This window comes from Eumetopias jubatus, unplaced genomic scaffold (assembly GCF_037043125.1).
Source record: "Eumetopias jubatus isolate StellerSeaLion01/CBP00866 unplaced genomic scaffold, mEumJub1_p1.0 scaffold_3, whole genome shotgun sequence".
NCBI classification, from domain to species: domain Eukaryota; kingdom Metazoa; phylum Chordata; class Mammalia; order Carnivora; family Otariidae; genus Eumetopias; species Eumetopias jubatus.
The window spans coordinates 129586447-129602397 of NW_028274809.1; the positions used below are offsets into that span (position 1 = coordinate 129586447).

The 15951-nt window shown below is 37.0% G+C and overlaps 1 pseudogene; it reads left to right on the top strand.

Moving 5' to 3' along the window:
* Positions 1–12318: 12318 nt before the first annotated feature.
* Positions 12319–12829, top strand: LOC114212486 (ORM1-like protein 2 pseudogene; annotated as a pseudogene).
* Positions 12830–15951: the final 3122 nt, after the last annotated feature.

A 15951-nucleotide genomic window follows, 5' to 3' on the forward strand; every position in this document is an offset into this window, starting at 1 on the left:
CTGATACCACAACCAGACAAGGACCCTACAAGAAACGAAAATTATAGGCCAAATCCCTGTAATATCATCTCACTTATATATGAAATCTAAAACAAAACAAAATATGTAACTCATATATGCAGAGAATAGATTGGTTCTTGCCAGAGGCAGGGGTGGGTAGTGGGCAACATGAGTGAAGGTAGTTAAAAAGTATAAACTTCCAGTTATAATAAGTTTTGGAGATGTAATATATGGGTGACTAACGTTAACTGTATTGAATATTTGAAATTGCTAAGAGAGCAAATCTTAAAAGTTCTTATCACTACAAAAACTTATAACTGGTAATGGATGTTAACTAGAATTCTTGTGATGATTATTTTGCAATATATTGAGTTATGTTGTACTACTGAAACTAAACTAATGTTATATGTCAATTATATTTCAATTTAAAAATCATATGAGAGGAACTAAATTGCAGTAATGAATTTAGTACTTTAAAAGAATTAAATTGAGTAACATATTTGGGTTTGCTTTTTAAAAAAGATTTATTTATTTTAGAGAGAGAGAAAGAGAGAATCCTCAAGCAGACTTCCCATTGAATGGGGAGTCTGATGTGAGGCTCAATCCCAGAACCCTGAGATCATGACCTGAACCAAAATCAAGAGTCAGATGCTCAACTGAGCTATCCAGGTGCCCCTGGGTTTGCTTTTTTTAAAAATCTTTTCTTTTTTAGAGCAGTTTTAGGTTCACAGAAAAATTAAGGTGAAGGTATAGAGATTTCCCATACAGCCCCTGTCCCCCACCTGAACAGCCTACCCCATTATCAACATCCCCCACCATTATGATACATTTATTACAATTGATGAGCCTGCATACATTCCAATTACCAAAGTCCATAGTTTACATTTGGTTCACTGTTGGTGTTGCACATTCTATGGGTTTGGACAAATGTATAATGACATTTATCCATCATTTTAGTATCATACAGAGTATTTTTGGTGTCCTAGAAGTTTTTTGCACCTCCATTATTCATCTCTCCTGGTCTTCTTCAACCATGGCAACCACTGAACTTTTTGCAATCTCCATGGCTTTACCTTTTCCAGAATATTATGTAGTCCAAGCCATACAGTATGTAGCTTCTTCATAATGGCTTCCTTCACTTGGTGATATACATTAAAGTGTCTTCCATATATTTTCATGAGTTGATTGTTCAGATCTTTGTAATAATGAATAATATTTCATTGTCTGGATGTACCATGGTTTATTTATTCACTCACTAACAGAAGAACATCTTGGTTGCCTCCAAGTTTTGGTACTTATGATAAAGCTGCTGTAACATCTGTGTGCGAGTTATTGTGTGGACATAAGTTTTCAGTTCCTTTGGATAAATGCCAAGGAGTGCAATTGCTGGGTCATATTATAAGAATATATTTAGATTTGTAAGGAATTGCCAAACTGTCTTCCAGGGTACTGTACTATTGCATTCCCACCAGCCATGAATGAGAGTTCCTATTGCTTCAGATTTTCACCAGCATTTGGTGGTGTTGGTCTTCTGGATTTGGCCATCTAATAGATGTGTAGTTGTATCTTATTGTTCTTCTAATTTGCATTTTCCTGATGACATATAATGTGGAGAATCTTTTCATATGCTTATTTACCATCTGTATATCTTCTTTAGTGAGATATCTGTGAAGGTCTTTGGCCCATTTTTTAATCGTTTTGTTGTTTAGTTTTTAAGTGTTCTTTGTATATTTTGGATAAGAATCCTTTATCAGATAGGTCTTCTGTGAATATTTTCTCTTTGTGTGTGGCTTGTGTTCTCATTCTCTTGTCATTTTCTCCCACAGAGCGGGAGTTTTTAATTTAATGAAGTCAAGCTTATTGATTCTTTCTTTCATGGATCATACCTTTGGTATTGTATCTAAAAAGTCATTGCCATATTCAAGGTCATCTAGATTTTCTCCTACGTTTTCTTGTAGGAGTTTTGTAGTTTTGTTATTTACGCTTAGGTCTATAATACATTTTGAATTAATTTTTGTTAAGGATGTAAGGTCTGTGTCTAGTTTATTTATTTTTTTCCAGTGTGGATGTCCAATTGTTCCAGAAACATTTGTTGAAAAGACCATCTTGGCTCCATTGTATTGCCTTTGCTCCCTTGTCACAGATTAGTTGACTGTTATTTATGGGGGTCTATTTATGGACTCTTTGTTGTGTTCTGTTGATCTATTTGTTTATTCTTTTACCAATACGACACTGTTTTGCTTACTGTAGCTTTAAAATAATTCTTCAAGTTGGGTAGTATAACTCCTCCAACTCTGTTCTTCACCTTCAATATTATTTGGCTATTGTTAGATTTTTGCCTCTTCATATACTTTTAGAATAAGTTTGTTGACATCCACAAAATAACTTGTTGGGGTTTTGATTGGGATTTCATTGAATATATGAATCAGGTTGGAAATAACTGACATCTTGACAACTTTAAGTCTTTCTATATATGAACATGAAATATTTTCCCATTTAGTCCTTTGATTTTTCTCATGAGGGTTTTTCATTTTTCATATGTAGGTTTTGTATGTATTTTATTAGATTTATACATAGTTATTTATGTTGGGGTGTGCTAACATAAATGATACTGTGCTTTTAATTTCAAATTCCTCTTATTCATTGCTGATATATAGGAAAGTGATTGACTTTTGTGCATTAAGCTTGCATCCTGCAACCTTGCTATAAGTGTTTATTAGTTCCAGGAGTTTTCCTTTGTAAATTCTTTCAGAATTCCTACATAGATTATTATGTCATCTATGAACAAAAACAGTTTTATTTATTCCATCCAAATTTGTGTATGTTTAATTTCCTTTTCTTGTCTTTTTGCGTTAGCTAATACTTCCCACATGATTTGAAAAGAATGGTGAGAGGACATTTCTTATTTCTGATCTTAAGGGAAGGCTTTGAGTTTTTGAACATTAATATGATGTTTGCTGTAGGTTTTTATGGATATTTTTATCAAATTGAGGAAATTTCTCTTTATTCCTAGTTTTCTGAGAGTTTATATTTTGAGTGGACGTTGGATTTTGTAAATGCTTTTTATGCATCTATGGAAATGATCATGTGATTTTTCCTTTTTTGCCTGTTGATGTGATGGATTATAACAGTTGGTTTTTGAAAGTTGAGTCAGCCAGCATACCTGGGAAAAATTCCATTAGTTCACGGTGTACAACTGTTTTATCCATCATTGGATTCAATTTGCTAATATTTTGTTCTGGATTTTTGCATCTATGTTCATGAGAGGTATGGATCTATAGTTTTCTTTTTTGTAATGGCCTTTGTCTGGTTTTGGTATTAGGGAATGCTGGCTTCATTGAATGAATTAGGAAGTATTTCTTCTGCTTCTATCCTGAAAGAAATTACAGAGAATTTATATGATTTCTTTCTTAAATATTTAATAGAATTCACTGGGAAACCCATCTCGGCACGATGCATTCTGTTTTGGGGGTTATTAATTGTTGATTCAGTTTCTTTAATATAGGCCTATTCAGATAATCCACTTTTTCAATATAAACCTACTCAGATGTCTGTTTCTTCTTGTGTGTGTTTTGACAAATTGTGTCTTTCAAGGAGTTGGTCCATTTCATCTAGGTTATCAAATTTGTGAGCATAGAGTTGTTCATAGTATTTCTTTATTATCTTTTTAATGTCCATGGGATCTGTAGTTATTAAAGAAGGGTATTTTGAGATGAATCCTGCATCAACCTGGATCCCTAAGAGACTGTAATAAATAGACTTCACTTCCTGACTCATACTGGATATATGATGTTAGTAAGAAATAAACTGTTACTTTGTTAAGTAATTGAGATTTGGGGCTGTTTGTTACTTCACATAATGTAGCCTATCCATCTGATGCTGAAATTAGTTTCTGAGAGTGTGATACTGGCTGTATCAGAAACATGAAGTAGAGGAATTTGTCGTAGGGTCAGTTCTAGAGCAGCAAAGAAACTTATTGGTGGCTGGAAAGATGGTGACACATTTGGCAAAACAGTAGCCTGTGGTCACTGGGGAAGCAGATATTGTACTAACTGAATTTGTAGTCCTAGGAAAGCAAGAAAAAAAATGAAATGTTGGTACTTTATGTTGGTTGATGTTGGTTGCTTTTGGCAAGACATGAGTCAGGCAAAAAAGAACCAGCAAATTCAAGACAGGAATGAAGGTAAGTAGAGAGAATCTATAAATTCATGGACTTGAAAAGTTGGGTAGAATAACTTCTTACTCCCAAATAGTAAAAGTTAAAACTTGAATAACAAAACTGAGTCTTGTAGTGAGAATCATATCATGGGCAAGGGAAAGTTCCAGTATGGTGGCACCTCGTAAATCCTTTCATTGGACAAAAACTTCTTAGGGAAAAGAAACAAGGATTCTTTTGGACTAAGCCAATGGATCCAAATTGTCGGCAAATATTTAGAGAGGAAAGAGAGAAGAAATCATGGGGGTGACAAAGAAGGGTACCAAATCTAAGAACAGAATTATAGATATATCTGTTATCTATAATGCTTAGAACAGATTTATAGATATATCTGTTAGCACATGTCCCTGACTAGAATAAAATTAACGAGAAGTCAATTGTTCTGATTATCTATTGCTGTTAACAAATTTCCTCAAAACTATTGAGTTAAACAACAATAATTATTTTGTTCTTACCGTTCATTTTTCTTGGTGTTGACTGGACTCTCCTGGGTAGTTCTTGCACAGAGAGCTCATGCAGTTTCAGTTAGACTGGGGCTAGAACCAATCTTAAGGCTCACTCACTCATATGTCTTTAGGTTGATCGTGACTGTCAGTTGGAATTGCCAGCCAGAACACTTAGCAGTAGTTTCTCCATGCAGCTTCTTCCCTTCCTCATGACATGATAACTGAACTCTGAGAACAAGGATCCCATGAAGTGGAAGTTGTATTGCCTTTTATGATCTAACCTTTTTATTATTATTATTATGTTATGTTAATCACCATACATTACATCATTAGTTTTTGATGTAGTGTTCCATGATTCATTGTTTGTGTATAACACCCAGTGCTCCACGCAAAACGTGCCCTCCTTAATCCCCATCACCAGGCTAACCCATCCCTGCACCACCCTCCCCTCTAGAACCCTCAGTTTGTTTCTTAGAGTCCATAGTCTCTCATGGTTCATCTCTCCCTCTGATTTCCCCCCCTTCATTTTTCCCTTCTTTCTCCTAATGTCCTCCATGGTATTCCTTATGTTCCACAAATAAGTGAAACCATATGATAATTGACTTTCTCTGCTTGACTTATTTCACTTAGCATAATCTCCAGTCCCATCCATGTTGATGTAAAAGCTGGGTATTCATCCTTTCTGATGGCTGAGTAATATTCCATTGTATATATGGACCACATCTTCTTTATCCATTTGTCTGTTGAAGGGCATCTTGGCTCTTTCCACAGTTTGGCTATTGCAGACATTGCTGTTATGAACATTGGGGTGCATATGGCCCTTCTTTTCACTACATCTGTGTCTTTGGGGTAAATACCCAGTAGTGCAGTTGCTGGGTCATAGGGTAGCTCTATTTTTAATATTTTGAGGCACCTCCACACTGTTTTCCAAAGTGGCTGTACAACTTGCATTTCCACCAACAGTGTAAGAGGGTTCCCCTTTCTCCACAACTTCTCCAACATTTGTTGTTTCTTGCCTTGTCAATTTTTGCCATTTGAATTGGTGTAAGGTGGTATCTCAATATGGTTTTGGTTTGCATTTCCTGATGGCTGATGATGACGAACATTTTTTCATGTGTCTGTTAGCCATTTGTATGTCTTCTTTGGAGAAGTGTCTGTTCATGTCTTCTGCCCATTTTTTGACTTGATTATTTGTTTTTTGGGTGTTGAGTTTGAGAAGTTCTTTATAGATCTGGAAATCAGCCCTTTGTCTGTAGTGTCATTTGCAAATGTCTTCTCCCATTCTGTGGGTTGCCTCTTTGTTTTGTTGACTGTTTTCTTTGCTGTGCAGAAGCTTTTTTGGAGATGTATCTTGAAAGAAATTGCTATGGCCGTTGTCAAAGAGGTCACGGCCTGTGTTCTCCTCCAGAATTTTGATGGATTCCTGTCTCACATTGAGGCCTTTCATCCATTTTGAGTTTATCTTTGTGTATGGTGTTAGAGAATGGTCGAGTTTCATTCTTCTATATATAGCTGTCCAATTTTCCCAGCACCATTTATTGAAGAGACTGTCTTCTTTCCATTGCATATCTTTTTCTGCTTTGTCGAAGATTATTTGACCATAGAGTTGAGGGTCCGTATCTGGGCTCTCTATTCTGTTCCATTGGTCTGTATGTCTGTTTTTTGCCAGTACCATGCTGTGTTGGTGATCACCGCTTTGTAATATAGCTTGAAATCCGGCAAAGTGATGCCCCCAGCTTTTTTTTTCTTTTTCAGCATTTCCTTGGCAATTCGTAGTCTTTTCGGATTCCATATAAATTTTAGGATTCTTTGTTCCAGCACTTTGAAAAATTTCATTGGAATTTTGATAGGGATGGCGTTGAAGGTATAGATTGCTCTGGGTAGCATAGACATTTTAACAATGTTTATTCTTCCAATCCATGAGCATGGAATGTTTTTCCGTTTTTTTGTGTCTTCTTCAGTTTCTTTCATGAGTGTCTGTAGTTCCTGGAGTATAGATCCTTTACCTCTTTGTTTAGGTTTATTCCGAGGTATCTTATGGTTTTTGTTGCTATTGTAAATGGAATCATTTCTCTAATTTCTCTTTCTACAGTTGCATTTTTAGTGTATAAGAAAGCAACTGATTTCTATGCATTGATTTTGTATCCTGCCACATTACTGAATTGCTGTATGAGTTCTAGTAACTTGGAGGTGGAGTCTTTTGGATTTTGCACATAAAGTGTCATATCATCTGCGAAGAGAGAGAGTTTGACTTCTTCTTTGCCAATTTGAATACCTTTTATTTCTTTTTGTTGTCTGCTGTTGCTAGGACTTCTAGTACCATGTTGAACAATAGTGGCGAGAGTAGGCATCCTTGTCGTCTTCCTGATCTTAAGGGATAGGCTCTCATCTTTTCCCCATTGAGGATGATATTCGCTGTGGGTTTTTCATAGATGGATTTTATGAACTTGAGGAATGTTCCCTCTATCCCCATACTCTGAAGAGTTTTAATCAGGAAAGGATGCTGTATTTTGTCAAATGCTTTTTCTGCATCAATTGAGAGGACCATATGGTTCTTCTCTCCCCTCTTATTAATGTGTTCTTTCAAATTGATTGATTTGCGATTGTTGAACCGCCATTGCATCCCTGGGATAAATCCCACTTGGTCATGGTGGATGATCCTTTTAATGTATTGTTGGATCCTATTAGCTAGGATTTTGTTGAGAATTTTGGAATTCATATTCATCAGGATATCACTCTGAAATTTTCAGGGATATCACTCTGAAATTTTCCTTTTTGTTGGGGTCTTTGCCTGGTTTGGGGATTAAGGTAATGCTGGCCCCATAGAATGAGTCTGGAAGCTTTCCTTCTGTTTCTATTTTTTGAAATAGCTTCAGGAGAACAGGTATTATTTCTTCTTTGAATGTTTGGTAGAATTCCCCAGGGAATCCATCAGGCCCTGGACTCTTGTTTTTTGGGAGGTTTTTGATCACTGCTTCAATCTTGTTGGCCTATACATGTTGTCAATATCTTCCTGTTTCAGTCTTAGCAGTTTATAGGTTTCCAGGAAGGCATCTATTTCATCCAGTTGCTCAATTTACTGGCAGATAGTTGTTGATAATAATTTCTAATAATTGTTTCTATTTCCTTGGTGTTAGTCGTGATCTCTCCCCTTTGATTCATAATTTTATTAATTTGGGTTTTTTCTCTTTTCTTTTGCATAAGTCTGGCCAGTGGTATATCGATCTTTTAAATCTTTCAGAGAACCACCTTCTAGTTTCTTCGATCTGATCTACTGTGTTTCTGATTTCCAATTCATTGATCTCTGCTCTAATCTCAATTATTTCTCTTCTAATGCGTGGCTTCGGCATTGTTTGTTGCTTTTTCTTTAGTTCTTTAAGATGTAAAGTTAGTTGGTGAATTTGGGATTTTCCAATTTTTTAAGAGAGGCTTGGATGGCTATAGTTTTGGACTGATGTTTTTTCATTCTCATTGGTTTCCATGAATTGTTTAAGTTCTTTGATTTCCCGGTTGACCCAAACATTCTTGAGCAGAACGGTCTTTAGCTTCCAAGTGTTTGAATTTCTTTCAAATTTTTTCTTATTATTGAGTTCCAGTTTTAAAGTATTATGGTCTGAGAATATGCAGGGAATAATCTCAGTCTTTTGGTATCAGTTGAGACCTGATTTGTGACCCAGTATGTGGTCTATTCTGGAGAAAGTTCCATGTGAGCTCAAGAAGAATGAGTATTCTGTTGTTTTAGAGTGGAATGTTCTGTATATATGTACGAGGTCCATCTGGCCCAGTGCATCATTTAAAGCTCTTGTTTCTTTGTTGATTTTCTGCTTAGATGATCTGTCTATTTCTGAGAGTGGTGTATTGAGGTCTCCTACAATTAACATATTGTTATCAATACGACTATTTTGGTTAACAGTTGGCTTATGTAGATGGCTGCTCCTATGTTGGGGGCGTAGATATTTACAATTGTTAGATCTTCTTGTTGGATAGACCCTTTAAGAATGATATAGTGTCCTTCTGTGTCTCTCACTACAGTCTTATAGTTTAAAATCTAATTTGACTGATATAAGAATTGCTACCACAGATTTCTTTTGAGGTCCGTTGGCATGGAAGATGGATCTCCATTCCTTCACTTTCAGTCTGGATGTGTATTTAGGTTCAAAATGAGTCACTTATAGATAGCATATGGATGGGTCCTGTCTTTTTATCCAGTCTGCAACCCTATGCTGTTTAATGGGAGCATTTAGGCTGTTCATGTTGAGAGTGATTATTGAAAGATATGAATTTATTGTCATCATGTTGCCTGTGAAGACCTTGTTTTTATAGATTGTCCCTGTAAATTTCTGTTCTATATCACTCATGAGGTCTTTCTCCTTTTATAGACTCCCCCTTAATATTTCTTGCAGGGCCGGCTTAGTGGTCACATATTCTTTCAGTTTCTGCCAGTCTTGGAAGCTCTGCATCTCTCCATCCATTCTAAATGACAGCCTTGCTGGGTAAATTATTCTTGGCTGCATGTTCTTCTCATTTAGTACCCTGAATATGTCTTGCCAGCCCTTTCTGGCTTGCCAGGTCGCTGTGGATAGGCGTGACATTATTCTGATGTTCCTCTCTCTGTACTTAAGGAATCTCTTCCCCTAACTGCCTTTAAGATGGTTTCCTTGGTTCTAAGATTTGCATGTTTTACTATTACATGCTGGGGTGTTGGCCTGTTTTCCTTGATCTTGGGAGGGGTACTCTCTGCCTCTAGGGTATGAATGTTTCTTTCATTACCCAGATTAGGGAAGTTCTCAGCTATGATTTGCTCAAATATATCTTGTAGTCCTCTCTCTTTCTCTCCACCCACTCAGGGATCTCAATAATTCTGACATTGGAATGTTTCATGGTGTCACTTATTTCTCTGATTCTATTTTCATGGATTTTGAGTCGTTTTTCCCTGGCCTCCTCTTTTCCCTTCTTGTCTATTAATTGGTCTTCTAGATTGCTAATTCATTCTTCTGGCTCACTTACCCTAGCTGTTAGAGTATCTAGATTAGATTGGATCTCATTGATAGCATTTTTAAGTTCTACCAATTCAGCTTTCATTTCTGCCCTTAGAGACTCTATGTTGCCATTAATTGATTTCTCCATTCTAGCTATTGTCTTCACAATTGCTACCCTGAATTCCATCTCCGACATCTTGGTTATATCTGAATCCATTTGTAAATCTGTGGCATAAGTCACAGTGTCTGAGTCTTTCCTATTTGGGGGGTTTCTTCTCCTAGCCATTCTGTTGAGGGGTGGTTGAGGTAATGTATAGAGTCCAAATTATTGACCACAACCCAAGCAAGATGCACCTGTTTAATAGAGACCTTAGGATTGCTGACCTCTTGTTTTCCCAGCCTGACTTCTGGGGGAGGAGCCTGCTATGCTGTTACTCAGGCAGCCCTGTTTGGTCAGAGTTGCCCTGCTCCCTGTGACGGGCGATGGGCTCAATGAAAACCGGTTTTTGGGGGCTTTTGTTCTCTGGCCGCTTTCCCTGGTGGCTTTCTGCATCTCTTCCGAGAGTCAGAGCAGAAGAGATTGTTTCCAACCCTCTGCCTCAGAGCAGAGAGATCGCAGTCTGTTCTTTAGTGAGCTCTCCAGGCCACACTATCTGTTTCTGTCTGTGTTGCTATAAACTGCAGCAACCTGGGTTGTGCGCCCCTCAGCAGCTCTCCAAGTCCTCACCTCCTGGTTGGGGCATGCCTCTGCCCTTTTTCCTTCTAAAACTGCCAGCCGTCCTCAGTTCACAGGCGCAGCCTTGCTGCTCTGGTTTCCAACCAGGGGTCTACCCTAAAGTCCTTTCCCTGTCGCTACCAGTCTGTGAGTCTGTGCCTGGTCCCCAGCGCGGGAGGCTATCACTCACCAGGCTTGTAGGAACCCTATGGCTCGGCTCCCTCACCCTTCCATTTATCCTCCAACATCTGCCTGTGGAATCATGGCTCCCTGCTTCCTACCTCGAAACCAACCACCTGCGATATTCTGTTTGTAGAGATCCAGACCTATCTTCTTACATCTCAGGCTGATTTTGTGGGTGTTCAGAGTTGTCTGGTAGATATCCAGCTCAATTCTGGGGACCAGTTGGAATAGGGTCCCCTAATCCTCCTCCATCTTTTCCAAGTTCCCGACTTAAATACCTTTTCTTACGTTTGTTGCCTTGAATTTCCTCTTTTGTGAAGTCCCTGCTTAAGACTTTTGTCTATTTTTTTAAGTTTTTTTTTTTTAAGATTTTATTTATTTGACAGAGAGAGGCACAGCAAGAGAGGGAACACAAGCAGGGGGAGTGGGAGAGGGAGAAGCAGGCTTCCCGCTGAGCAGGAAGCCTGATGTGGGGCTCAGTCCCAGGACTCCAGGATCATGACCTGAACCGAAGGCAGACGCTTAACGATTGAGCCACCCAGGTGCCCTGACTTCTGTTTATTTTTTAATTGGACTGTTTCTCCTTTACATTTTGATTTGGAGGTACTCTTTATATGTTCTGAATAAACCTTTTGCTGTTTATATATGTTGCAAATACTCTCATTTTGACTTTCGTTTTCATTTTCTTAGTAGTTTCATTTGATGAACATGAATTCTTAATTGTAATATAGTCCAATTTATTTATCATTTCTTTTATAGTTAATGGTTTTTATGGATGGGATATTTTCTCAATACAAGGTCATGAAGATATTATTTTAAATTATTTTCTAAAAGCACTATTGATTTGGGCACCTGGGTGGCTCAGTCGGTTAAGCGTCTGCCTTTGGCTTAGGTCATGATCTTAGGGTCCTGGAATTGAGTCCTGCATCATTGGGCTTCCTGCTCAGCGGGGAGTGTGTTTCTCCCTCTGCCCCTCCCCCCTCTTGTGGGCTTTCTGTCTTTCTCTTCCCCCACAAAAATAAATAAATAAAATCTTAAAAAAAAAATAAAAGCACTATTGATTTTGACTTTAGCACAAACCTATTTTCCCTGACTTATGTGTCCCACATTAGACAGGGGTCACGTTAAAAACATATATTTTTTTTCCATATGGATAACCATTTGTCCTAATACCTTTTATTTACGTGATCTCTGCAAAGTAACCATCATCATAAATGACAAGTCCATATAAGTATGGGTCTGTTTCTGGGCCTCTGTTTATTCCATTGTTCTTCTTGTAAGTCTTGATTTTCAGAAGAGCAGTCTGCTTACCCTACTATTTTAAGGTTGTCTGAGCTATCTTGGCCCTTTGCATTTCCTTATAAATTCTGAAATCACCTTTTAAATATCCTTGGTATTTTTATTTGGATTGCATTTGATTAATTTGAGGATGAATTATAATAATACTAGTATTCTAATATACAGTTATTATTTACCTACTTATGTAGGTTTTCTTTGATTTCTTTCAGTATTGTTTTAAAGTTTCATATGTAGAGTTTTGTAAATATTTTACTGGATTTATTTCTGGGCATTTGATATTTTAGGTGCTATTATAAAGTTGCTTAAAATTTGTATTTTCTGGGAGTCGGACCGGCTTCTGAAGCTAGCAGGGAAGTTCTTTTATTCCCAATAGAGTTCAGGGAATTTGGGCTATTCAGGAGACAACTTGGGGGAACAAATGCAAAAAGAGGTTTAGAGGAAATTGAGTTGGATTCCTGCCTGATCCCCCATGGCGGTAGGATGAATGTGGGGGTGGCACACAGCGTAGTAAACCCCAACACTCGAGTGATGAATAGCCAGGGTATCTGGCTGGCCTACATCATCTTGGTAGGACTGCTGCATGTGGTTCTACTCAGCATCCCCTTCTTCAGCATTCTTGTTGTCTGGACCCTGACCAACGTCATCCATAACTTGGTATGTATGTCTTCTTACATATGGTGAAAGGGACACCCTTTGAGACCCCTGACCAAGGAAATGCTCGGCTACTGACACAATGGGAACAGATGGACTACAGGCTCCAATTTACCTCTTCCCGCAAATTCCTCAGCATCTTTCCTATCGCACTCTACCTCCTGGCCAGCTTCTACACCAAATATGATGCTGCTCACTTCCTTATCAACACAGCCTCATTGCTCAGCGTACTGCTGCCTAAGTTACCCCAATTCCATGGGGTTCGTCTCTTTGGCATCAACAAATACTGAGGGATGGCGCTGGGGATAACACTGGACCAAAGGGCTGTAACATCCTTTCCTTCTCCAAATTGTCTTCTGTGTCTTGAAAGCCCGAAAACTATATAACCTTTCCCAAACTCCCAGGAAGATAACAGATTGGAAAACGGGGCTCCCTGGGCCCAGCCCTGCTAAGAGCAGATTTCTTTGAATCAGGAAAGGTGGAAAAGATAAGGGCCAGATCACTCTCCCTCACAGCAGGAAGCCATGTTTGAGCAGTTTGTTTGGTGATTAAGTTTTTCCAGATCTTCCACCTGCACCACCTTCCAGCTCTGTTTTGCTGTGTATTTTCTTTCTAATAAAGATAATTTTTTTCAAAAAAAATTGTATTTTCTGACTTGAAATTTTCTATTTCATATAGAAATAAAATAGATTTTTGAATGTTTACTGGGAAATGGCAGATCAGATTATGAAGCAATTGGATATTTGGCTTTTAGGAATCTTTCAAAATGGAAAATCTTCATGCCTCACTCATTATTTTAATACTTTTATTTTTCTAAGGTGTCACAATATATAAATACAGCTCCCCTGTATTAGTTTCCTATTGTTATTGTAACAAATTACTACAAACTACAAATTTATTATCTGATAGTTCTGGAGTCCAATATCTAAAATTGATTGGTAGGTTTGTGTTTCTTGTAGAAGTTCTAGGGGAGAATCTTTTTTCTTGCCATTTTTAGCTTCTATGGGCCACTTGCACTTCTTGGTTTGTGGCCCTGCATAACTCTGATCTCTGCTTCTGTCATCAGTTCCCTCTCTGGCACTTAACTTTCCTGTCTGTTTCTTATAAAGATCATGGTACATTTGGTCCACCCAAATAATTCAATATAATCTCCCCATCTCAAGATATTTTTTCTTTTTTTAAATTGAAGTATAAGTGACATAAATGCTATATTAATTTCAGCTGTACAACATATTGATTTGACATTACCATACCTTTTTGAATGCTCACCACAATAAGTATAGTCACAATCTATCACCAAATAATATTATTATAATAGTATTAACTATATTCCCTATCTTGTGCTTTTCATTCCTGTGATTTATTTATTTTGTACCTTGAAGTTTGTACTCTTAATCCCCTTTATTTATTTTGCCCATTCCTCCCACCTGCTTCCCCTCTATCAACCACCAGTTGTTCTTTCTATTTAAGAGTCTGTTTGTTTTGTTTGTTCATTTGTTTTGTTGTTCATTTGTTTTGTTTTTTAGATTCCACATATAGGTGAAATCACATCTTTGTCTTTTCCTGCCTGATTTATTTCACATAGTGTTATAACCTCTGGATCTACCCATGTTTTCACAAATGTCAAGATTTCATCCTTTTAATGACTAATATTCCATTATTTATATATTTCACTTCTTCTTTATCCAATCATTGATTAATGGACACTTGGGTTGCTTTTACATCATGGCTATTGTAAATAATGCTGCAATTTTGAATTAGTGTTTTTACTTTCTTTGTGTAAATACCCAGTAGTGGAATTACTGGCTCATATGATATTTCTATTTTTAATTTTTTGAGGAATCTCCATACTGTTTTCCACAGTGGTTACACTAATTTACATTCCTACCAACAGTGCACAAGGGTTCTCTTTTCTCCAAATCCTCACCAACATGTGTTATTTCTTGGTTTTTTTTTTTTTTTTGATACTAGCCATTCTGACTGTTGTGAGGTGACACTGTGATTTTGATTTGCATTTCCATGATGATTAGTGATGTTGAACATCTTTTATGTATCTATTGGCCATATTTATGCCTTTGGAAATGCTTCTTCATGTCTTCTACCCATTTTTAAATCAGGTTATTTTTTTCTGGTTTTGAGTTGCATAAGTTCTTTGTATATTTTGGATATTAACTTCTTATCAGATACATTATTTGCAAATATCTTCTCCCATTCACTAGGTTACCTTTTTGTTTAGTTGGTGGTTTCCTTCATTGTGCAAAAGCTATTTATTTTCTTTTAAACCAATAGTTTATCTTTGCTTTTCTTTCGGTTGCCTGAGGAAATGTATCCATAAATATGCTACCGAGGCTAATGTCCAAGACATTACTGCTTGTTTTCTTTTAGGCATTCTATGGCTTTGGATATCACATTTAGGTGCTTAATCCATTTTGAGTTTATTTTTCTGTATGATGTAAGAAAGTGGTCCAGTTTCATTCTTTTGTATATAGCTCTTTTACATATAGCTGTCCAATTTTCCCAATACCATTTATTGAAAAGACTGTCTTTTCCACATTTTATACTCTTGCCTCCCTTGTTTATAGATTAATTGACCATACATTTGTGGATTTACTTTTGGACTTTCTATCATGTTCCATTTATCTATGTTTATATTTGTGCCAGTACCACATACTTTTTTTTTTTTAAGATTGTATTTATTTGAGAGCGAGCGAGCAAGCGAGAGAGAGAATATAAGTGGGGTGAAGGGCAGAGGGAGAAGCAGACTCCCTGCTGAGCAGGGATCCTGATGTGGGACTTGATCCTGGGACTCTGGGATCATGACCTGAGCCAAAAGCAGACGCTTAACTTACTGAGCCACCCAGGCACCCCATATTTTTTATTACAAGTTTGTAGTGTATCTTGATATCTCAAGTTGTGATATCTCTAGCTTTATTCTTATTTCTCAAGATTGCTTTGGCTATTTGAGGTCTTTTGTAGTTCCATACAAATTTTAGGAATATTTGTTCTAGTTTTGTGAAATATGCTATTGGTATATTAATAAGGATTGTATTGAATTTGTAGATTGCTTTGGGTAGTATGGACATTTTAGCAATATTAATTCTTCTAGTCATTGAGCATGGTAAATCTTTACAGTTGTTTGTGTCATCTTCAGTTTTTTTCATGTCTTATTATTTCCAGAGTATAGGTCTTTCTCCTCTTTGGTGAAATAATATATATAACAAATATATTATTCCTAGTTTTTTAAAATCTTTTTGGTGCATTGTTTATGTGATCATTTTCTTAACTTCTCTTTCTGCTACTTCATTATTAGTTTATAGAAATACAATAAATTTCTATATATTTTTGTTTCCTGAAAATTTACTGAGTTCATTTATCAGTTTCAATAGTTTTTTGTTGGAGTCCTTACAGTTTTATATATCATCTCATGTGCAAAGAGTGGCAGTTTTTACCTCTTTCTTACCA